This window comes from Crocodylus porosus, unplaced genomic scaffold (genome assembly GCF_001723895.1).
Source record: "Crocodylus porosus isolate Cpor-Errol unplaced genomic scaffold, CroPor_comp1, whole genome shotgun sequence".
Taxonomy (NCBI): Eukaryota; Metazoa; Chordata; order Crocodylia; family Crocodylidae; genus Crocodylus; species Crocodylus porosus.
Genome location: NW_017728948.1, coordinates 55,692,900 through 55,718,757, shown reverse-complemented (window position 1 = coordinate 55,718,757; position 25,858 = coordinate 55,692,900). Strand labels below are relative to the sequence as shown.

Sequence of the window (25,858 nt, the reverse complement as noted above, 5' to 3'; positions counted from 1 at the left end):
ACCTTTCTGAAAATGCCAGAAATGACAGAGAGAGATTATTATGGCAGTTGGTTTTGTGCTGTTCAGCCCAGTATACTAGAAAGCAAGCAGTTGTCCAATAATTATTTTTAAATAAATTATCTGAGCAGCTGTCTGGTTATATTTATATTTATATTTTATCAGGGATACATCATTATGATTCTAAAGTAAAGAAATATTTCTACAGAAACCTTATCTTTCTTTCATGGTATTATTTCTTAATTCCCACTAACTAATGAGAGAAAGAGCTTACCAGGTTGAGGAAGAGGAGAAGAGGGGGGAAGGGGGGCAAGTAGTCCTAAAGCCAACTTTAGCGATAGTGAAAGCCAGGGACAGTAGCATCAGTGCTAGTTAATCTTCTATACTAAATACAGCAGCAATTAATAACAAATAGTGCAGGGAGTGCCTCTTTTAGTTCTTTCCCATCTATTGATCCATAGGCCTTCCATGGACTCTTGGAAGTAAGAATGCTTTTTGACCTCCAGGCAAGGTTTTTGAGTAGATATGATATCTTTTATTAGACCAACTGAGTAGTTGGAAAAAAATTCTTAGCAAGCTTTTGGGCTCAATCACCCTTCTTCAGGCATAGGGAGCTCAGAACAGCAGAGATACCCTATGCCTGAAGAAGGGTGATTGCACCCAAAAACTTGCAAAGAACTTTTTTGCAATTACTCAGTTGGTCTAATAAAAGATATCATATCTACATAACAAAACTTGCCTTCCTATGTCCTTAGACCAACATGACTACAACCAAAAACCCTTTTGACCTCCAGTTCATCCCAGTGTTACTGGACATTTTCCTTTCGTTCCTCATCTGCAATAGATCTCATTTATTCCTCAACTATTATAAGCTCCCAGACACCATTAGATGCTGATGACAGAGCCTGATGCATGGCATCTTTATTTGTACTGTTCCTGTACACGGAATTAATGATCAAGGTACACTACCCAAAATATTGCTGTCTTGCGCCCTAACCTAAGTAATGCCACTGACTGAGAAAGAGTTAAAGGCATGGAAGTCTATATTGACTGCTGAGATTAGGAGGTGCTTATCAAAGGATTTCCTCTTCTGAGAAACATAAACTGCTCAATGTACTTATTTTTTCAATGCTCTTGGTTTAATCTAGTTGTCTATTGTGGCACACTTGTTTAATTCTCCTTACAGCCCAAAAAAAACTGCATTCAGAATTTTCTTGTTTACAGTATACTTTGAAATCATGTTTAGGGATAAACATGCAGGTGGTTTGTGAAACGTTTTAATTGGAAACCCTGGAGAGGTGGCCTGCTTTTCTTTTATAACTCCTGGCCTGAAGATGGAATGCATTTTCTTATTTTTTCTAGTTTTCATTTTTGTCGGGATGATTGTTGACTTATGGAAGAGAACACACATTGCCAGTCAGCCATGGAAATGCCTCTCGCAAACACATTAACTTATTCCCACAGTTTTGACAACAGCCCAAGCCAGCTGCTAATCTGTATGGGAGAGGGGGGGTGGGGAGAAAGAAAAAAGACAGGTGGCTGGGTTTTATGTTCATTTTATTTATTAGAGTGCTATGTTATTTGGAAGTCTGAGACTGAATCCAAAAAGCCCCTTGTCCCATTTCTATGTGGTTTTAATACTAAATGCATTCCTTTAGATTAATAATGGAGGACACAAAAAGTTTTCAAGCTTTTGCTACATACTGCTGATAAAAGGCCATTAAATTTAAACCAAGCAGTCTGATCAGATTCAGTAATGGCCATTACTTTTCTGATATGTCACAGCAGTAACAGTATTTAGACCACTCTAAAATTCAGACAGGATGTCAGTGTTTCCTGTGTAAATATACAGTTTTAAATATTTTTTAAAAGACAGTGTATTAACCTAATTACAAAATATATCAGTAAAACTGATGACTAGCTACAGTCAGTGGTCCTTAACATGGAGTTAAATACTTCAGCCCACCAGTTTTCCTTGCAAATCTGTAATCCATAGGACATGCCCTTTGCTTTCATTGCTGTTTTCATTTGCAGTCTGTGTCCATTTGCAGTCTGAGGTTAGGGATAGAAATTACACATCAACCAGAATAAGTGGTCAGAAGCCAGTTCAAATCTGTAACAGAACAGAAGTTCAGTGCACATAAACTGCTTTCAAACTGGCTGAAACCGGTTTAAAGTAAACCTAGATGAATGTAGTTCAGACTTAACTGATTTAGGTTAAATCAGTTTATTGAACTTCTGTCCCCAGTTCCCTACAGACTCAAGTGAACTCACAGTTCCCCAGCATCCCATGATGCTTTGCCCCTCCCCCACAAGCCCCCTCTCATAGGTTGGGTTGGCTAGCTTTGGCCCAAGCTGCCCACTCCAGCCAAGTAGGAAGGAATATTCTAGTGTCCCATGGATTCAGGTTTGGGCCACTGCAGGCATGTGGCTGCATTTCCGGATTCAAAAGTGAATGTCTGTTCATTTGCTTATTGGTTCAATCTATGCAGCTTAAACTAACCTGAGAACATTGAATTGATTCACCTTCAGGCTTTTTGACTGTCTGTACTTAAAAGGAGATTTGGCTGGAGGGGCTCCAATTCTCAGGGGAATGCCAATCCACCCACCCCACCCTCCAGCACAGGCTGGGCAAACTCTAGACAGAACTCTCTGTCCATTCTGAAGACAGCACCAGAGCAGGGCTGGGTTGCATCAGCCCAACCCTGCTCCCAGCATGCACTGCCAGAAGTTAATGAAGGTAGTCAGCTTTACAGTGCCTTCATCTGAATCCTTGTGTAATGAGGTATAATGAGGGTTCAGATTGTCATGCATTTAGGCACTTTTCAAGGACTCTGAAGCTGTGCACGTCTGTCAGGCCATGGCTGCAGAGTGCTTCAGGGAGCCGATTGCCCAACAAAATATCATTTCTCTCAGGGTCCCTAGCTGAAGTGCCATGAGTTACAGTGGGGAGCTGCATGTCTGTCAGTGCCCAAAAACACAAAGTCTTGAAAGATCCTGAATTATGTAACAGACAGATATTACCCTCAAGGCCTATATTCATTGAATTCTCAGGCATTTCCTTTCATTTAAAAAAGTAGGATTTGAATATATATCCTTACAGGGAAGAGGGTTACATTTAAAGCCCTACCCATCCATTTGTCTTCTCCATTCTATGCTTTCTAATTGCTGGGACCAATTTGTTATTATTTAGATTATGTTGTTCTTAGAAGCCCCCCACTAAAATTAGTTCCCATATTTCTAGGTGCTTCACAGACACATTTTAGGGCCCCTTTCCCAAAGAGCTTGTATTAGACAAGACAGACAAGCGATAGAGGAAAATCAGAAGTTAAGGGCCTGATTATACCACTGCAACGGCAGGTTCTGGTAATGATTAGGTTGAGCACGCACACTTTGTGTACCAAGTTTCTAGGCCTGTCCCAGGTCCAGCAGTTCACTGGTAAGACTTTGCTGGGTGCAACACAGCTGAGAACAAGCCCAGAACAGCCTCACAAATGAATTTGTAGGTCTTGACCATGTCACAGATTTGGGTGGGTAAGGCATAGATGGAGCATGTTCACATCCCTGTTCTAGCATAGCTCCACAACTACAGTGGTATAGACAAGCCCTAAACTACAGCCTCTCCTGTCAGCTTTAAACTAACTAGCTTGGGTAATGATGGCAGCGGAGTTGTGAGACCACAGACCTCAACATGGCTACAACCCAAACAAGGAATAGGGTAAATCCGTGGGCACTTAGCCTACCCTGAGCTCCATGCTGCCATGGCTTCACTGCTAATAGTATCAGTGTTAGCTTGTTAAATCTACCTTGGGTATGTCTAGACAATCTGTAGTCTCAGCAGCAAATACAATCAGCAATATACACTGAGTTTGCAGAAAATTGGTCAACTGTAATGGTAATTTCAAGGATATGAATATCAATATTCTGTGTAGTTGGAAAAGAGAAAAGAGATTCCCCTCATAGCCTCACTGATGTGTCGTAACCTTTTTCAAAATAAAATCAGCCCTATTTTCTTCAAGTTTCATGTTCCTTTAGTGCATGTAATTTCATGGAATTAGTGATGGAACAGTGCACTTCTACAGTGCACCATTTGGGGTTTTGCTTGGTAATGCATCACTGCTAATAGCTAAGTGTAGGAGGCTTGCTTAAAATTTTTCAATAATTTTAGATGACTAGATGCTTTTACATCCTCAGAAACTATAATGACATTATCAAGAAATATAAGACAAAACTGAATTTTCTTTGAAAAATGACCACTGCATTCTATTGAATAATCAGGTATTTTCTTTTCTTGTAGCTGGGAAACTTACATTAAATTTAGCTCTGTTTTTATTTTGCAGTATTAGATAATGAAGGCCACCCATCCAGATATTCAGAATTCGTTATCAAATCTTCAGTTTTAAAGAGAACCATCAGTATATTAGTCTGATTTCTCAATCTATTAAATGGGAACGATATGTCAGTGGAGTTAGTTGAGCAGCTCTTGAGAAAATTATTAAGCACAGTTTAGAATTCAATACCATTTAGCAGTTCCAGAAAGTTCCTCCTATTGCATAGGGAGTTGGGCAAACTTGCCAAATACAGATGAATGAATGAAGAAAAAGATGGCTGTTTATCACAGCAATTCACTGTGGAGAGCTCAGAATTTCCATAGCTGGCAATCAAAATCACGGCCCAGTAAGAGCTAGATTTGTTTTAATGTAGTGTGCCTTTTACCTGCTATAAACTGACTTCAGCTGCCCATCCTTCTATTTCTGTGTCAGTAAAGCATTCAGTGTGGTGAACATAGCTTCTTTGCAACTGTTGTTACTACAGGAGTTTGCCTTACCTTTACAGTTCTGATTTTTCCTGTTTGCAGAGATAAGCAGCCATTTTATGTTTATTCAGTTAAGTGCACAAATATACATACTTGCTGGAACAGTCCTATTCTTTTTTAGTTTATTGTTCTTCAAACTCACTCAGGTTGAATATATGTGTTTGTTCTGTGTGTATACAAGCAAATCTGGGCCATAACTTGCAAATTCTTGTTCACAAGTTAATCCCATAGGCATTATTGAACATGTTCTCATGAATATGTGTTTACAGTGTATGGTCTTATTCCTGTCACAAAAACAATGGCTAATTTTATAAGGTTTTAGAAAATCCTTCCTTGCCAAAATTAAAAAATAAGGTTCATTTTCAAATAGTAAACATGAAACATTTAATTTATTAAGAAAAATAAAGTTTTAGTTACAGCAAAAATTGATATCAGTTTCTTATGGCACATCTCATGAGAGAAAAGAAACTGAGGGTCGTGAAAATTCCTATAATGTCTTGTATTAAAAGCGTTAAAGACTGAATTAAAGAGCATAATTCAGATTCAGTTCTAATGACCTTGCCAAAAATTACATCATTGGCCACTGACTGTATCTAGATTTTTAAAACAGGTGTGTTGACTCATACTCTGAGCAGCATGAGGAGAAATGTTGGAGTAGTTCCAGCCCCAGAGTACATGGCTAATGCAAGTCTATTATTACTCTGGGACCGTACGCTGCTGTCAAACAGAACATTCTTTAGGAAAATGCAGAGTATTGTTTTAATATAATATTCCAGAGAGATTGGTAATATTATGTCCAAAAGCTAAGGGATGATTCACAACTGTACATTTATCTCTCAGAGTTTAATAATTTAACAGCTATCACTATGTATTGGAAAACTTTTCTGATAGCAAAAGCAGCAGTCCCTTAAGATGGTGATTTTCCTGAGACTATAGCTGAATGATATTTCTGGAAGTTCTCACTGATTTGGAAAACATATGGCTCTTCCCATTTTGTACATTGCTGTAATTTTTACATGTTGAGAATAAGTGTTTGCTTTAGTGTTTAACATTGTTGGTGTTGGATACTGTAAATATAATTCCTTTTATGATCTTTTTATTATCTGTCTGCCTGTTTATATATTTTTAAAGCAATACAGACAGAATTTATAATTACTTTATTGCAAAGGCTATACTAAAATTCTAATGATTTTAAAGTTATGATCTGTTTTATCTTAATAAAAAATATATATATTTTTGAGGACGTATGCAACCTTTAAATTAACAGTGTACCAGAAAAAATCAAATGAAATGTCTACAGAGTTCTCACTCCAGCCAGAGTTCTCACTCATTTCCCCTTTCTACTCAGCCTTCTCTGAAAGCCTCCCAGGAAAGCATAGGAGAATACAAATCTCAAACTCAAAACAGTCAGGGTCTAGTAAACCAAAACGGAAAAAGGATACTCTACCTTTGCCTAAAGCTATCAGATAGTTAAAGCCAGAGATTTTAGCACAAATGTCTCAGATTTTTTCAGCTGCCACAGTTACAACTGAAGGGAAGGTAGAATCAAAGATAGTGCTGTAGCCATCAGATTTTTTATAACCTGATATTGCATGCAGAAGTGGCTTAGAAATAAGCAACTACATTTGGGTCTAGAAGTGTGTATCTTACCTTGATGGTCCCTGGAATATAGTCTGGAGATAAAGAAAGCCTGGGCCACGTTGTAGTGAAGGGGTGTCAATGTCATCTGGGCCCCCTGGTGAGTGGCAGCATTGAGGTTAACACCACCATCACTCATCTCCCTACTGCTGACATGCACCCCAGTAGCTGGAAATTAGGCAGCCAGGCCCAGTCCCTCTGGGAGCCCTTTGCACCAGGTGAAACAGCTCTGCACCAGACCTGTTCCAAAGGCCCGATCTTTGACACCATGGATGTCAGTGTTGTCAGCGGTTCTTCAATATAAAGACAGTCTTCCAATAAATAGGGGAGTCATCAGTGAATCTAGAGATGTCTGAGGAGGCCAATCTGAGACCCATATGTCTATTGCAGACATGGCAAATAGTTCTGGGAGGAAGGACTGGGTCCTGGTGATGCTGGGTCACAGTTCTTTCCATTTGTGTCTCTCATCAATCTGTTTCCATAGAGTGCTGAGTTTGCTCAAAGTGACCCGTCCCTTGTTGTATCATGTGTCAATGTGCCACAGACTTTACCAGTATAAGACAAGAGATAATAGATGTCACAGACAAATAAATGGAGCAGTCCAAGAGAAAAATGGCATAGTATTGGTCAGCAGGAGGGGCAGTGGCTTCAGCATGGCAGTGGCACAGCACTGTCAGGTTTATGTAATCATTACGGCTACTCTGTGAATCATGGGCTTATATTTCCTGTACAAATACTGTAACATGCAGTAGCTTAACTGATGGGGGACAACCAGGGCAGGAGCCCCAGCCATCACCTTTGTTGGGGAATGCACAAATAGCCATGACCACAGCAGCAGCTGATCTCACCACTGTGATTGGTTCCATGACAGCTGGTGCTGCCCCAGGCATCCCACAGCTGCCTTCAGCCTGGGGTTGCCTGGCTATGCCTCTAGTAACATTATAATTCTTGATTAACATTTTCTCAAAAAGGTTTTATGTCTCAGCTTTTAGGGTGCTCAGGCTGATCCCTTTTGAGAGTCCTGACTTCCCGTTCAAAAGGATCCATTTTAAAAAGAAAATTAAAAGCTGATATGAAATTATTATGATGTTACCAGAGTTAGTTCTCTACACTTCTGTAATGACATTTGAAATAGGAAAATAAGATGTAAAGGAAGAGGTTTGGTGTGGTTATTAGCATGACAACACCCATTCCAGATCACAGCTCATTAAATGCAAAGGTGATGTCTGGGATCTGGGAACAAACTGGAAACGTAACCCTGCTGATGTGTTCACAAAAATCTTTTCCACCAGGTGTTATTTTATCTTAAGGAGCCAAATGCTTTCTGCCACATAGGCATTAGCTGGGGCTCCCAACCTTGGTGACATCCACAGTGTATAATAAAAAAGAATTAAAAAGGGTGCAGTTTTATTCATTTAACATAATGATACAAGATGAACCAAACATTAATCACAAACATTCGGCTTTTAACCTCCCCATGGGGCAGACCCCCCAAATTAGGCCTAATATCCCATGGGAACAATCTCCCATTTCAAATAATAGGAACCAAACACTTGTCCTGACCTTTCTTAATGGATAACTTAACTCTCTCTCATGCCTAGGAATAGTATTACCCTCCATTTGGGATCAGATAGCAGTATAGGAGCCTCCATAGAATATGCTAGGTGACAGTATACCCCTGCATACAAAATTTCCTTTTCTCAGCAACTACTTTTTATGGGCAAGCCCCTCCAGGATATGGAAAGTTAATTCCTAAACATATTATGATGTTTCTCCCTCCTGGATGTTTCAACCAAGAGTGACCTAAACATAATGAAATAATAACCCTATACTGTAAGACCCATCAGCCATCTGCAATAGATTTTCCAGTGGGTACAATGACAACTTGCAAATGTTTTTGAAAATATAATGTTTTCAGCCTCCTTAAAAATGACAGAGCTCATGGCAGGACTTCTTCAGGGAGAAGCAGCCTGGAGGTCTGAAACTCTCCTCTCTCTTGCCAGTGTAAATAAGAAGTAACTGGAATGAGGTCAATGGAATTAGCATAATGTAAAAACAAAAGTTCTAGGCACCAGCTCTTCAGCTTCCATGTTTAGTGCCATTCCCTAGTTGATACTGAAATAAAAAATGTCTGTTTAACCCATAATCTTTCCTCAACCCAATTTTTCCAGCAGCTTTTTTTTAATAGAAGTAAATGTGGGAGTGAGAAAGGAAGTCACCATGCTGAAGGGTTTCCCAATTTATATCATGAGTCCATCAGGAAAATATTCCTGTTTGTATGACTTGCTTATTTGCTTTCTGATCTTCTTGTCCAGACAAATGCATTTTTATGTCTGCAGTAATTGCTTTTCTGCTAAATATACCCAGTAGGTAAGATAGAATCTTTTCCCATGTGTCTACAGGAAATAAAATCAGAAGGCATATTCCTCTGAGTTTATAAGGGTAAAATCCATAGTTATTCCTAAATCCATTGAGCACATTTTTGTTATTCGTCTCTTCCTTGCACTCTGGTTTAGTACTTTAAATAGGCTTCAGAACCATGCATCAGTCCGCCACAACAACAGCTTCTCCTCTTCAAATCAGTCACCAACCCAAATGCCATCTTCTTGCTGTCTTCCTTTCCTACACTAAGGGAGTCTGGGGGGATTGTGGGGTTTGCAGGGAGGCTTGGGGGGATCAGGGGGCAAGCAGGGTCTGCAAGGGGACTTGAGAGAATTGGGGAGGCAAGCAGGATTTACAGGGGGGCTGGGGAAGAACAGGGAGGCAAGTGGGGTCTACAGGGGGGTTGCTGGGGTCTGAGACAGTTTGGGGAGCTAGTGGGGTCTGCAGTGGAGCTTGGGGAGATTGGGGGGTGATGGGATTGGAGAGGTTTGCAATTTCACCAACCCCCCCACAACTACCCCCCTCAACTCGCCTTGATGCCATCAAACTGCTCCTGATCCTGCAAACTGCTCCTAGGGCCATTTTACCAGCATTCACGGTTTCCAGGAGCCTGACTGAAGTATGTCAAGGTGAGGGAAGGGGCAAGCATATTCAGAGGCCTGGCAGATTTACCAGGGGGTAGGAAAAACACATCCCAGGGCTAGGGCCAATGGCTGGGCTTTCCCAGTCCCAGAGCTGCACTGGGAACTGTGCAGAAGTTCTGTTAGGTTGCTCTCACCATATCCAGTATAAGTTAAACTACCTCCAAGGTACAGTTAACTTAGATCACATTGGTGATTTTTAGACCAATCTAACTTTCTTGAATTTCTGTATAGTTCACACTTAGATCAACCTGACTAGACAGCTAAGGGTGCAGACAGAAGTGCAGCTCCCAGCTGTAACTCAGAACCTGTTCTGCAAAGCATTCTGAGTTACAGCATTTCCCCAGACCAAACAGACCAAACAGAAGTTCGCTGTTGGTTCCAGGGGAGAGGGGAATCTAGTAGTGGCCTGGGAGCCTGCAGCCAGGTTCCCATAGCAATAGCCAGGGCTCTCTGCCAGTGTTTGCTGTTTTCAGAATGGGAGGGGGGGAATGGCAGTGGAGGCAGTTCATTCTTGGGGCTCCCCAGCTGGTTTGAAGGGTGGAGTGGGTGAATTAGAGTCCCCCCATCACTCCAGTACACCCACCCCACTGTCCCAGGGGGACTGAAAAACCCCAACTGAACTCCCTCTGCTCCCTTTTCACCCTACCATTCTGAAAACAGTGACAAGATGGGAGGCACCATAGACACAAGTTACAGAAGACACTAAATTTTGAAACATTTTATCTGATACCTCATGCAATGAGGAACACCCCACAACACCCCACAACAGCACCCCCCCCCACAAAAGCCCAGAGTCTGCATGCTCTGTGACTCCTCTCTGCCACCAGTACCCAACAGCAACTCAATGCACAGCTCTATGCCCTGGCCCACCCTGCACCCAGCTCTGTGCCCTGGCCCATCCTGCACCCAGCCTTACCCTGGCTAAAGTGGACCAACTCTAGACCAGCTGGGATTTACACACGCAGCCCCAACCCCAGCCCTGGTCCCAGCCCCAACCTGCTCCACGCCTGGTCCAAACCGCCTGCCCATGATAAGCAGTGGTAGCCAGACAGAAGCTGCTGCTAGGCATGGGCAAAAAACAGCCACCTCCCCCTAGCTGCTGCTGGGCCATTCTTGCTGCAGCTGCCTGGAGCCTGTACTCAGGCTGTCCTGTGGCTTCTCTCCACTGCCACCACTGTCCTGCTGGGCTGCCTGGAGGCAGAAGTGGTGATGGCAGCAGATAGGAGCCGCTGGGACCGGGACCGGGACCGGGACCAGGGCCGGGGCTGTGCACGCAGGCCCCTGCCAGATTCCATGGGGCAGTGACCAGGGGCAGCAGCAGCCAGAAGGAGCTGTCACTGCCTGGGCTGCCTAGAAAAAGGGTCCAGCCGCAAAACTACCCAAGCCCCACTGCGCACCTGGAGGTGGGGGAATGTGCCACAGGCCAGATGGCACGTGGGCCAGGTGGAACTGAGGGACCTGCCACAAACTGGATAGCATTTCTCTGCAAGTTGGATGTAGCCCATGGGCCATATTTTGCCACCCACCCACTGGCACCCAGCCCAGGCAGTCCCGGGGGATGCCACAGCCACCCCCTTCCCCCCCACCACCCCAGCAGTGTAAGGAAGCACCGGCCCCTGCGCAGCTCAGGCAGGCAGGCAGGCTCCAGGAGAAAAATATATATGTATATCAGGCTCCTCAATGTTTTGTTTTTTTTATTCAGTCTAGCCTGCCTGCTTGCCTCAAGGGCTGCTGCCAGGTCACACAGCCCTTGAGCTGTGCAGGGCCTGGTGCTTCCCTTCGTGGCTCCGGTGCCCCCCCAGGACTGCCCAGAACAGGTGCCAGCAGGCAGGTGCTGCCTGGGGGGCACTGCCACCACAGAGCAAAGCATTAGGGTCCCTGCAGCTCAGGGGCTGTGCGACCTGGCAGAAGCCCACCCTCCTTCCACCACAAGGGGAGCTGTGGGGATGGTGCTGCCACCCCTGCACCATCCCCACTGTCTTCCCACCACCTGGGACCACTCCGGAATTGCTGCCTTACAGAGTGGCAAGGTGGCAGGAGGGTGGCTAAGTGTGCTGGCAGCAGTGCCCCAAGCACGTCGGCTTCCAGGACCAAGCCCCAAGCCCGTCAGCTTCCAGCACCCCACACACTGTTGCACTTTGTTAGGTAGCAAACTAAAACACTTCGGAGGTGTTTTATCTTGTTACGTTACAAAGTCATTTAAAGCGGAATATGCCACTGAGCGTGCAAACAGTAACACCATTGAAGTGGAATACCGCCAAGTATGCAAACAGCAATGCCATTAAAGCAGTGCAAAAGGGCATTGAAGCCGCTTTAAAGGCCAGTTTTGAGGCATGTACAAAGGCTCATCAATACTAAGTATTTCAACATCAGGATCCAAACATAAGTTAGGTGGGCCTCACAATGCACTATGAGCTTGGTAAATAAAATTGACTCCATCTTACAGTGGATATTGAATCTTGGAAAGATTAAATAACATGCCAAAGTCAAGCCAGTGCACTAGAGCCTAGGGACCTAGTTCTCCATTGTGTTATACCTTATGAAAGAAGGATGTTATAGCTGTGATGGTCCAGAAAATTATATGAGGGGCAAGCATTTTCTTAGAGTAATGGCATTTATTGGACCAATTGTTTAGCTGGGATAAATCAGACAAGCTTAGGTATCTCTTTGTCAGGAAGACCTGAGGAAGAATGCCTTGCATTTGAAAGCTTGTCTAACTTTATCCCAACTAGATAGCTGGACCAAAAATAGATATCACCTTAAGAAATATTTGCCTCTCACATACCTTGTGAAATCATTCATATAAGTAAACAAATGAGCAAAGTAAATACAAGATGACTGTAAAATACTTCCAAATAATTGCTCCTACTTTACATATTTGTAAATAAATTAATAAGTGGCCTATTAGGCCCCCAGCATTTTAACACCCCAGTGATACATGCCACATAGGTACATGGACTGTGTGAGAGACTGATCTTTATTCCATGTCCTAATCTACTATCCCATACTATAATCCAGGGCTCCTAATACTGGACATTTAACCTCCTCAAGTGTCTGTTCTCCATTTATAAAATAGGCTTAATGTTGACCATAGCCAAAATCTGAAAATATTTGATACTTAGGATATATGCAGGTAGTTAGGTAGGGGACATATCCCCACCTCCACTTCTTTATTTTTTACAGATCCAGGGAATGAAAGAACTCATTCTAAATATGAACCACAAATGAATAGACTCTAAAGTAAAACCACTGACAATGTTTTAGGGAAGTTGTGGATTAATAAGCAATGTTTATGTTTGTCTTCCTGCACTATAGACAGGTTACAGGGGTGGGCGGATGAGAACAGGGTAGGTTTCAACACTGACAAGTGCAAGGTGCTGCACCTGGGGAGGAACAACCAGCAGCATACCTACAGGCTGGGGAACTCCCTTTTTATCAGTGCAGAGGCAGAAAAGGATCTTGGAGTCATCACTGATGCCAAACTAAACATGGCCTGACAGTTTGGGGACATGGTCAGGAAGACCAACTGTACCTTGTTGTGCATCCACAGATGCATCTCGAGCAGGTCCGAGGAGGTGATCCTCCCCTTCTATGCTACACTGGTCAGGCCCCAGCTGGAGTACTGCGTCCAGTTCTGGGCGCTGCACTTCAAGAGGGACGTGGACAACATGGAGAGGGTCCAGAGGAGGGTCACTCGCATGATCAGGGGGCAGCAGGGCAGGCCCTACGAGGAGAGGCCCAGGGACCTGAACCTGTTCAGCCTCCAGAAGAGAAGGCTGAGGGGGATCTAGTGGCCTGTTACAAACTAGTCAGGGGGGACCAGCAGGCATTGGGGGAGTCCCTGTTCCCCCGAGCACTACCAGAAGAGACTAGAAATAACGGTCACAAGCTGGCAGAGGGTAGATTCAGGCTAGATATCAAGAGGCACTACTTCATGGTCAGGACGGCTAGGATCTGGAACCAACTTCCAAGAGAAGTGGTGCTGGCTCCTACCCTGGGGGTCTTTAAGAGGAGGCTGAATGAACACCTTGCTGAGGTCGTTTGACCCCAGTACTCTTTCCTGCCATGGCAGGGGGTTGGACTCAATGATCTGTTCAGGTTTCTTCTAACCCTACCAACTATGAATCTATGAAACTATGAAACTAAAGCTTTGGAATGAAATCTCTGCAGTACAGTGCTGCAGATGTAGTTTCTTTGATTATGAAATTTTAGTTTCTTAAAATCACTTATTCATATATATGTGTATTAGAGTAATGTTGTAGCCACGAAGTTCCAGGAATTATACTAGAGGCAAGAATGTCTTTTTTGGACCAGCTCCCTAGCTGGGATAGATACTTGTATGTATTAATATAGGTACATACACATGTTGAATTTATACCCACTTCCAGGCCTCTATATACTAAGTAAAGTGATGTATAAGGGCATTAGTATAAAGGAGAACCTGGACAAGTTTCATATACATGGAGGGAGACACACTATAATATCCAATCACTATTTTGATACAGTGTTGATAAGCTCGTTGATACAAACTTTTAAAGAGTTAATTTCAAATCAAATTGAATAGATTTTCTCTCACTCTCTTTTGAAATGTTTCCATTTTATTCCCATCTTTATATTTTATACCAGTGCAGGTTCCCTTGAGAAATATCTTTCTGAAGACTACCATTCCCAAGTTGACAAAACTAAGGAGGCAGTGAGCTTTCTGTATGCCATCACTCAGAAGGAAACTCTGGCTATTTTAAAAGTGTTACAGCCAGGATCCAAAGAAAGCCCCTTCTCTCTTCACCCTCAAGGAGTGTGATAACGATACAGGACCCCAGGAAAGAATCTGAAATGTGTGTTGAGGTAATGGAGGATGGGAATGGGCAGGATTTTCAGGGCTTCTATTAGCATGGAAAATTCTATGTCTAAGAGGGAAATCCATGCTAAAACCAGAAACGTTAGCAGACCAGGATGGGTTTTGTAGCAAAGAATGCTTACAAATGATAGTTTTAGAAAACTAAGTTCTCAAATACTTTATTACTGTATTTCTAATCTAATTGGTGGACTTGAAAGGAAAAATCTGCTCTCATTTTACATTTAGTGTGTGGTGATTCACACAGATGTTAGTGAGAGCAGAATTTGTTTCAGCATGGATAAGAGGGTTTGCAAAAATGTTGTGCCAAGCCTGCAGCCCCAGGAACTGGCACAACAAGGAAGAGGGAGTTCCCACTTTTATACATAAAATCATAGTGGCTAGGGTCACAAGCCAAAAGGAGGGAACAGGTAAAGAAGCATCAACAATGCGGTAACACACACTTAGCTGCTTAATTTCCCCCTCACACCTCCAGAGGTGTCCTCAAAGAAGCTTTTGGTCCCTACATGTGATTGCCCCCAGCTCCTTCAGCCCACAGTCCTGGCTGACCGAGCCAGTGAGATCTCCAGCTCCACTGCACTCCTCCATGTAGGGCTGACCAGGTTCAGCAACATGCATCTTGCACTCTCTCTCTCTCTCTCTCTCCCTCCCCCTTAGTCCAGCCTCAAGCTTCCTCCTCCTTTTTCCCTTGCCTCCAGCCCCTAAGAGTTTCTGGGAGTTGTAGTCCAAATTAACAGTCAGCACAGCTCTGCAGACTGCCTCTTGGTTCCTTCTGCTGATACACTCATTACCTTCACATTATAGTGTAACCTAGGCTAGAATTTGATCCACAGCATGGAGGCAGGAGCAAAAGCAGAGGACTGAAAAAAGTAGGAGAGGAATAGAAAGAAGGGAGATGTATTCATTTGGGACATTTGTACATATACATTTGCCTGCTGTGACGTGCTGGAGATCTGGCACGTTGGAGCATGCTCAATTAATTGCGTAAACTCTGCACATGAGCTAAGGTGCCCAGTGCTGCGTTGCATGCATTTGTATAAATGGCAAATATGCATCAGTGCTGAGAAAATGGTAGCAGTGCGCTTTTGAACTAAAACACTTTTAATGTGTTTTAGTTCAAAAGTACGCTGTAAGCATTTTCTCAGCAATGACATGCATTTCTCCATTTATACAAATGTACGCACCACAGTACTGAGCACTTTTAGAAGTGCCCGGCACTGCAGTGCAAGTACGTGTACAAATGCCCTTGATTTCTAGCTTGACCAGAAACAAGTAATGATAGAAAATTTTCTGCCTCACTTTCATTTTCTCACAAGAGCTATTATTCTGATTAGATTACCAACCCAGACCTAAGAATAAAAATCTAAACTCTCAGGGGATTTGCCAAACCAAACTGAACCAACAACTGTTTGAGGTTTGCCCATCACTATCTGTTCAAAGTATGGAAATATTTTCTCAACCGTCTGTGTTCTTGTCATGAGAAGTTTTGGAAAAATATATATCCCCGTTCATATTATTTCATTAGGTGAAATGCTAAAATAGTGTAACAGCTATTAACAGTAAATATATAGCCTGCAGAGAGTTGCAGTGTTCAAGTGACAGAGAAATGCTTCACATGTCCCTGGGAGCTAAACATTACTTCAGAAAGCTGAAGGCAGTAGATGTTGCCACTCCACTAACAAGGACACTTCTACCTATAGGATTTCATATAAGGTAGCACGCCATGGAATGCACCTGTTATTCTCAAGCAGGAAACCTAGGGAATGACATTGGTAAGGTAAAAACAAATGGCACTGAAGGTATACTCTGAATACCAAAGGAACCCAAAGCAATGTTAAATTGAAAATCCTACAGGAATGTAGGAATTCCAATAAGCACATGTAATTGCTCCTTCAAGGTGTTTACCTGCTTTGAGTCTGGTATGGGTGAATGATGATGCATGGCCCCTTCCTAGGTCCTGGCATTGAAAAGGATTGAGTGGCGTAGATTCCCTTTCGATAAGGAATAAGGAATGAAATCTATTCTTCTACCCTATGAACTCTATTCTTCTACCGTGAGCACAAACTATAACTGGAAAGCTATGCCTAGGAGGCCAAATGACAGCTCTCTCTGCCTATTGCTACATCTGTATAAAACCTTGATTCAGCTAGGCTCACAGCCATTTGAACCCCAGACAATTATTAAATGCTGTAAGACATTATAAGACACATGAACAGGAATCAGAAAATCATAATTTTGTTCCCCTGACTCCCTTACCTGGTATACTTCTGCTTTTCAGCCAGCCACATAACTTAAAGTGTCCCCAGCTGTGAAATTAGAACAAAACTATTTACCTATCTACAAAGATATCACCAAAACTAATTCATTAATGATAAACTATTTTGAGAGCCTCATAGTATTCGAGGGATTATTTGTGTTTTCCTCAAGGAAGTAGGGTTGGAGTTTTGTTACAATCTAAGAACTGTCTGAGAGGCAAGGATTTTTGTGATATCTTTTACTGAACAAACTGTATAGTTGGGAAAGCTGTTGGACAAGTTTTTGGGCAGCAGGCACCTTTCCTGACCTGAGGAAAGGCACTTGAGACCCAAAAGCTGGTCCAACAGCTCTCCCAGGTAAACAGTTGGTTCAGTAAGATATCATCATAAATCTTTGTTCCTAGGCAAAGTAATGTCAGTCAGAAACTTAGTAACTTTGTGTGATATTATGTCCAAGAACTGCTAGGAGAATTAGCCTACTTTATCAGGATATTACATGGGTTCTTGGTTTAAAATCACATACAAAATTATGTAGTTTTCTGAGTTCAAAACATACACATCAAAATGAGGAAAACGAGTTTTAGTTTCCTAGGAACGCTGTGGGGTTCTAAATTGTAGTAACTTGGCTGTGAATAACCTCTGAGAAATTACTGGTAGTAATTAAAAATGAATGTTTTTCTGTATCATATAAACAGCAATCAGACTGCTGGGGAAAAGACTGATGATGTAAAATGGGTCTGTAATCTGTTTTGACAAGTCTACTCATTAAGAAAATAATTACCCAAACCTCTAAGCATGTAAAAAAATATCTTGCAAGTCTGGCAAATGTTGAACATGTTTCTTCTAATTTTCATCAAATCTTTCTATGAAATAAAAGAATTTTCTAAAATATATCTGTAATTGCTGCCAACAAGGAAAACATCCAAGATTATAACATTGAAGAAGGCTAACAACAAAAGCAGACCGTTGCCAGCACAAGCAAACCCACCCATTAACTACACATTCAAGCCAAAATCTACCCATTCCATCCTGTGTTACAGCTTACATCTCAGCCTTAGCTCATCAAGTAAGGGTGCTGTGTTTCATATAGCTGTTTGAGACTTCCAGATGTCCTATGTACAACAGTATCTGATGAACAGGCTGTTGTTTTACAGTCAGTATGAACTTGGTTTTTTTATTTGCATCATTTACCTTACCCTTAAAAGAATATAGAACTCTTTAAATCTCTACCGAGCATATCAACCTTCCACCAGAAGCAGATGGCACATCTTCTTACTTAAAGACCCCCATGTGGCTTCATCTGGAGAAGTTATTTTCCATGTCCCTCTCTAATAGAAAATAAAAATGGCTCATAAGAAATCTTGCTGAGCCAGAGAGGAGCTCAAGAATAGTCCAAGAGAGAACAGGGAAGAGAAAGAGCAATGCAATGGAGAAAGTTGGGTTTAACCAGAACTGTTCCTACTCCCACTGCAGGAGTGTTTCTGAGTGTGTGCATAGTTCCTTTAAAATTATTTATCACCTATACTAGGGTTGGGCAAAAATATGGCCCATGGGCTGGATTTGGCCTGCCAAGGGATTATGTCCAGCCTGGGGTGGGGGTGCAGGCTGGGCCATGTTGCACGTGGCTGGTCCCACAGCCCTTGGGCACACAGTGGGATTGGGGCAGTGTGGCAGCCAGACTGCGTTTCTTGGCAGCCCCAGTGACAGCAGCTCCTGGCTGCCACCACTGCCAGAGCCAGCCCCACTGTCCAGGTATCCCAGCCAGTCCATCTGCCGGGGGCTGGACTTGCATGGGCAGGGTGCACAGCCAGGCAGTCGGGATGGAGCAGTGGACTGGTGGGGAACAGCATCCAGGAGAAAGATGGATAAGCAGGGCTGGGGAGATACTGGGATTTTGGGGCAGTAATAGCACTGGGTCAGGCCCAAGACGGAGCCGTGATCTGCTGCTTGCATGCCCCTGCAATGGGCATGGGTTCCACGGGCAATGATGTAGGCAGTGAATCATGGTTCCGCACTGGGCTCCAGCCTTGCGCTATCACCACCCCTCAACCCGCTCCATGATCCTGGCCTCACCCGCCAATCCCACTCCTGAACACTGTTCCCTGCCCACCCATGTCCCCATCCCACATAGGAAGTTCTGGTGAGCTGCCGTTAAGGAGAAGAGAGGGGAGGGTACTTACCCAGCCCATGACAGTCAGTAAAACTCCCCATGTGGCCCAGGAACCCAAATAATGGCCCACCTTTGCTCCATACTTACTCTTATATGGACCAAAACGCTGGCTTGCATCCATAGATGCTTCTCGAGCAAATCCCGGGATGTCATTCTCCTGTTGTACTCGGCCTTGGTCAGGCCGCAGCTGGAGCACTGCATCCAGTTTTGGGCTCCACAATTCAAAAAGGATGTGGAGAAGCTTGAGAGAGTCCAGAGGAGAGCCATGCGCATGATCAGAGGTCAGGAAAACAGATCTTATGATGATAGGCTGAGAGACATGGGACTCTTTAGCCCGGAAAAGCGTAGGCTCAGGGGTGATCTGATGGCCACCTATAAGTTTATCAGGGGTGACCACCAGGATCTGGGGGAATATTTGTTCACCAGAGTGCCCCAAGGGATGACGAGGTCGAACGGTCACAAACTCCTGCAAGACCGTTTCAGGCTGGACATAAGGAAGAATTTCTTTACTGTCCGAGCCCCCAAGGTCTGGAACAGTCTGCCAGCGGAGGTGGTTCAAGCACCTACATTGAACACCTTCAAGAGTAAATTGGATGCTTATCTTGCTAGGATCCTATGACCCCAGCTGACTTCCTGCCCTTTGGGCAGGGGGCTGGACTCGATGATCTCCTGAGGTCCCTTCCAGCCCTGATGTTTATGAAATCTATGAAAATCTATGACCTCTACTTTAGCTGGTTTCAGCAGCAGCTTTCATTGTAGCTCCCCCAATTAGTCCTGCAGCACGCATTTGAGCCCTAGGACCTTGTACTGGCCCTGTCTGCAACGGACTGGTGGCATGCCATGGGATTTAGGGGAGTGGCTGGCGGTGGGCATGGCCTGCTTTGGAACATGGGGCCCCAGGGGCCCATTGAACATGGGTGTCGGAGGCAGCAGGTGAGCAAAGGCAGTGGTGACACAGCCATGCTTTCCTGTCTTGCCACTGCCACTACTTGTGCTATTTCTTCCACAGCAAGTGGATGCTTGGCTTGTCAGTCATGCCTCTGCTGCCATCACTGCTTCCAGTGCTACTCGCCCCATAGGTCCAACCCACAAGGAGCCTAGCTTGGGGCGCAGATTGCGTTTGACATCCCTGATCAATCCATCTTCTTGATAGTCTAGGATCATGGCTATTACTCAGTTGCTGGAGTATTATTCAGTCTAATTGCTAAGTACTAAAACAGAGAATTTTCATCATTTTCTCTGTCAGATTTTTTTCCACAATTCAGTAGCTTTTCCTGTTAGGAAATCAAACCAAACTTAAACTGAACCTTTTCCTAGGATTCAAAAAAAGTTCATTTGCTTTGTTTTGATTTATTTTTTGTGCATTTCAAACTTCCTGGTGTCAACCAGAAGTAAAAGTGCCAAACTTTTGCAAGAAAAAGGCTTTCCATATGGTATTTCTGGCTTAGCCAAAACCAGAGTACATAGGAAATTCTGTGAGAAGCCTTCATGTTGTAGAACTTTTACCCTGTTTCCAAGACCAAAGAAGTAGAAAAGCCTTGGATACATATCAGAAGACATAGGTTTCTTATCTGAATAAAATCTTTAACATATTAGCCATTAAAACTGAACTGGATATGAGTGTTGCATGTAAATTTTATTATAGCTTTGGTGCAGTTTTACAAAGTTTTAACTTTAATTACTTATTTTATTCAATTAAAAGAGAGTCTGTTCTTGTGAGCAATTCATTTATCCTTTCAACCTTTCTATTTTTGAAATATTAAATGACAAAGTTTACAATGAGTCTCTTTTCCTGGAAATCCAGTGCAACATCATTGCTCTTTTGTATTCACTTACTGTACCACCAGAGAGAATAGTATTTCACTGATAATGTGAATATATAGCAAACTAGATTTTTGAGAAGCATATCTTGTCCAGTAAATAGTCTATACCTTTACATGGCTTTGAGGATCATTTAAAGGTACAATATTTTGTGAATCATGAAGGGTAAACTTGCAGACTACTGCAAACCAACAATTCACCAGAACTGTATCACTATTCTAGTCCTGGTCATTTATTTTATTGTCAGCCTAGTATCATATCATTATCATCAGACAGCTAGGCCATGATCATTAGGTACCTATGCAACAGCTTACTAATAAAAGACTCTTCAGTTTAGCAGACAAAAGCAAAACAAGATCCAGTGACTAGAAGTTGAAACTAGAAGAATATGAACTAGAATTAAAGCACATGTTTAAACACCAGTGATAATTATCCTTTGGAAAGTTTGTCATGGCATGTGGTAAACTCCCCATTACTTGAAGTCCTTAAATCAAGATGTCTCTGTAGAAGTGATGCTGCCATTCTACTGGTGGTGATTGGGCTTCATACAGGAATGCCAGGCTGGTTTCTACAGGCTGTGTATGCCAGAGTTCAGATCAGGTGTTTGTAATTGTCTTCAAAATCTATTTTTTACACAGACACTCTTCACTTCCTGCCTGACTTTAGCACCCATTCTCCAAAGAACTGCAGTTTGCTGTAGATTATAAACTTTATAATCTGATTTTCAACGGATGGGATGAAAAGGATGATAGTCTGCTTGCTGTATGAAAGAGGCATGTTTGCCTCTCATCTAAGCTCTCTGTGCAAACTGTTTCATTTTACAGAATGGGTTTTCCTTTTTGATATGTTATTTGCAGATAAGAAAATAAAATTTATTTTAATTTCTCATCGACATTTTCTTGTTATCCCACTGCCTGTTTGGTTCATAAACGAAGCCCTTTCTCCTAATAAACTAAGAACCTTGAATCTCATTGCCTAGTAATACACTGCAAGCAGTTGAAATTTTTGGTTTCTAATACAATACAGTCCTTATTGCATATGGTCCAATGCCAACTTTACAGTTAATTTAAATACCAAAAGGCATAAATTTAATCCTGAGCTTGTCCCTAAATATGGTCGTTTCAGTGGTTTCATCCCTAGAGTGCCTGTTCTCCTATCCATAGCTTCCTCTTTCTCCCAGCCTTTTTGTATTTGTAGTTGAAAGCTAATAGGACCTACCTCATCTGTCTGCCAGGGTGAATTAGAAAAATAATTCTGTTCAGGGTGAGAACCAGATACCCTACTGTATTAACCTTCCCTAAGAAGTGACAGGCTTGTCTTCTCAAACTAACCAGTGAGAACTATAACCACTTAGTAAAGGAAGAGCGTGGAGATTTTCCTAAGTGTCTAAGGGATATCAAATCACGATGGGACTTGTATTTCTAACAGAAAATCTACCCACCCCTGCAAATTACTATACATTATTATAAACAAAATGCACCCCTCTCTTCCTGCTTTGATATGCGTTATGTGATAAATAATCCCCATTCATATTTACTTAGTGTGGACTGCACTCTGAGTTTAAAGAGATCTATTAAACAACTTAGTGCCTAACCCTAATTATTACAAAACCAGATCAAAAGGGAAGCTTATCGGGAGTGGAGACAGTTTGTTTCCATGTTGGAACAAAAGACAAAAGACACAGTGTCTTGTCCTTTCCTTTGAGGTTCCTCTGTCTGTTCCTCTCCACTCCCTTTCCTGATTGGCTGCAGTGTCCTGATGGTTGATCCATTGAATAAAGCATAATAATCAATTTTTGGGAACATGTCAGCTACTTATTTTCATAACAGGAACAATGGAAATAGCATCTCATTGTTATTAGAGGTAGGAGTGATTAAAAATACCCTGTTGAGTTTTCCTTTAACTCTATTTGTTACAATGAACTGGAATTGATCCAGGACACTCAGTGACTTTGCAAACACACATTTTATAGTGATCACTGAATACTGACTCACTGTTAGCCTGGAAAAGGAATCTTGCCTTTTATAACTACTAGTAGGTATACCAGAAAAACCTAGATAACATTGCAATTACACAGATTTAGTTATGCAGAAACAGAACTACTGAAAAACAGATAAAATATAGCAAGTCACTTTTCATTCAGAACTACAATATAAGCTGCATATCATTATAGTGTCATATCACTATGATGATGTGATAATTTCCTTGTTTCTTCCTTTGCTAGTATAGCACAAATTACAAAATACTGATTTACCCTTTAAATCAGATTTACAGCATTTGTGTGCTGTAGTTTAAAGAGTAACACATTCTGGAGATATTAATAAGTAACTAAATTTAGAATGAAAGGGCTTAATTATTCTGCTACAGATAGCATCACAAGCAATATATATGAAATACATGAATGGAAAATCTTTCCAAGCATTTGCCTGGTGAAAGTAATACTGTATTATGAATTTCTCACTTCCATGTGAAGAAAGTTCTCCAAAATCTCATGGCAAACTGGTTACATTGAGGTTAAAAAGGCATACTGTTAAACCATCTAATGCAATGGTAGTAGTTTTCCCAGTTAATTAGTAGTTATTTCCCAGATTAAATATAAGAAGTTATACATTGATTTTGAAGCAATCAAATCATCAAATCTGAATCAAACTTTCCACTAAAAGCTGAATTCTACTTCAGTGTTATTCAGATCAAATAAATAATGTTCTGTACAATTCTTCGTTGAGACAAGCAACTGATTCAACGCCAAGTGTTATTAGAAATTCATTTTCTTAGCTGACACAATGACTTATCATGCAGGGAGGCCATTATGAAAAGCCTTACTGTTCTGAAGATCTGTACTTTGATCTGGCATCATCACCCAAACCAGAAATAACAGCTATGAGTGACCAGAGGATAAAGCATCAGCCTTCCATTCCTGGGAAACTATTTATAATGGAATGAGTTTAATGTTCCCAGATGAACTGTGGTCCAGATTCCATTAATACTCTGTTAGAGGGCTAGAAAACTCTTCAGGAACCAAAGTCCTCACCCACTAAACACTTAAGCCATGTGTAGACAAAACAATGGACTATATGCATGACACGTCAAAGCAGGCTAAATTCATTTGCAACCCTTTAACGGTGTCGAAGTTTGCATGCCTCGGCAGTGTATTGCACATTATTTCTAGCTGCTGTAGGAAATTCGGTGGCATAATGTGCCTTACATGACTTGGGTGGTAGCAAACTACAGTCATGGAGGACAGCACTGGGCTCCATGAAGCTCCGCGGCTCTGCAGGAAGCCCTGCAGGCAGCCTGGCAGCAGCCCAGAAAGGCAGGCTCCACCCAATTAAAGTGGCAAGCCTGATTTTTTTCCCTTTCCTTGGAGCCTGCCTGCCTCCCTCAGCTGTGTGGGGGCCCAGTGCTTCCCTCTGTGGCTGCGGTGCGCCCCGGGACTGCCTGAGCCGGGTGCCTGCACATGGGGGCTGCCACTGCCACAGAGGGAAGCAGTAGCCCCACCCACAGCCCAGAGACTGCTCCACCTGCCGGCAACTCACCCTCCCCTCCCTGCTGCTAGAAAAGCAGGTAAGTGCAAGGTGTGTGCACAACATGGGTGGGTCATAGTTTAGGGCCCCTGTTTTGTTTACACACACCCTTACACATCTATCCTTTGATGGGCCTTTTGCCCTCAGGAGAATTACACCTATGCTTCAGCCTTTGTAGGATCACGGCCTGAATTCTGTCTGATACTTTGAGAAATACAGTTTTTTTGAACAGTGTGGCGGCAAGACAGAACATAGAAGCTAAGCAGAGAGTGTCCCAGAACAAAGGAGGTACCTCTATAGCAATGTCTTTCCTTTGACCTACCTATTAGTGTCACATTATTTTATCTTCTCTGAGCCTTTTTCATTACATTCCAAGTGATACTGTATTAACTAACTGGTGTGTAGTTAATTAATATGGAAGTTGACAACATATGACCTGTGGAGCCATTGGATCCAGTCCGTGAGTTTCCAACTCAACTGCTGCTGCCACCAGAGTTGCTTCTCTCTGCCATCCAACTCTACAACACAAGCAGCTGGTCAGACAGGGGGCAGTATTTTGCCCCCACACAGCACGCAGCTGGGAGAAAAAGCAGCAGTGTCAGTGAATGAGGCCTCATACAGACATTTGGTTTCCCCTAGTAGACTCACTGCTTTCCCAGGAGAAACCACAAGAGTACAGATGTTCAGGTTTTTTCTCCCAGAGTAAAAATGGCTGCTCCAGGATAAAAATATCCTGGGAACACCAAGGATTAAATCACTCACAGAAGACTTTCTCCTGGGGGAGTGAATGTCTGAACATGTTGTAGCTTCTCTCAGAAAAGAATGCAGTCCTTGAGCATTCAACACCTGCCCCCCAGGGAGAGAGTGTATCACTTGCTGGACTCTGCTGCTGCTTCACAATCCCTGCATTGTGCTTTAGGGACATACAGGCTGACCATGAGCAGTCTGGGTCAGCAAATCAGGACTGCACTATGGACTGCTGTCATCTGTTGCCAGGCAAAGGAAGCCTGCAGAACTTACTGAGATGGGTTCACAGGGCCCTCCCCCTGGTTGCACAGTGTCAGCAGTACAAGCTCTCCTCTCTTCAGGGCCTTGGTATTCTAATGTGTGTACACATGGCTCTGAGTAAGTTTCTATACCAGGAGAACAAACCTGGGAGAATTCTCCCAGATGATGTGAATGTGTGTATGCAGCCTGGGTCACAAGCACCACCCCAGCTTGGACCCAAACCCAGTTGATAGAGCCTTCCACAACAAAACCTTGCCAGCAATGTTACAGACAGTTCTCTCTGTTCTACTTAATTTCTTATTCTTTGCCCATCCCCATAGCATCAAAATGTAAATAATCAGAGCACACTAGAAGCAAGGAGCATTTAAAAACTGGTCACCATGGAGCTATTAAATTTCAGGCAGGATAGATTTCCACCTTATAGATGAAGTAAATTAGATAGATAGCTAGATAGAACAAACTTTTGTGAGCTGGAGCTCACTGCATCAGGTGCTGTGAAAGGAGGTGCATAGAATTGAGAGAATGATTTGAATACAAAAGGTAGGAAGAGAGAGGGAGAAGGGGAAGAGGTGAAGGAGGTAGTATTCGGAAAGGCAAACAAGCAAAGACCCCATTGGAACAAAGGGATCATAAAAGCAAACCCAAGTAATGGGATAAGAATCTGTAGTCACTGTTTAAGCCATACTTAATGTAATCCAATCTGCAGATGATTTCTGGTTCCTTCAAATCAGTTTATAAAGGTTTGCTG

The 25,858-nt window shown here is 42.7% G+C and overlaps 1 protein-coding gene and 1 long non-coding RNA gene across 4 annotated transcripts in view; one reads left to right on the top strand and one right to left on the bottom strand.

The window, feature by feature from the left end:
- DLC1 (DLC1 Rho GTPase activating protein) overlaps window positions 1-25,858 on the top strand; it is a 408,242-nt gene that overhangs the window by 307,897 nt on the left and 74,487 nt on the right. The window lies entirely within an intron of this gene.
- On the bottom strand, window positions 1,347-24,973 carry LOC109322016. The gene is made up of 3 exons (XR_002104281.1): window positions 24,865-24,973; window positions 4,308-4,435; window positions 1,347-2,110 (listed from the first exon to the last, which is right to left on the bottom strand). It is a non-coding gene; the product is annotated as an uncharacterized LOC109322016 (long non-coding RNA).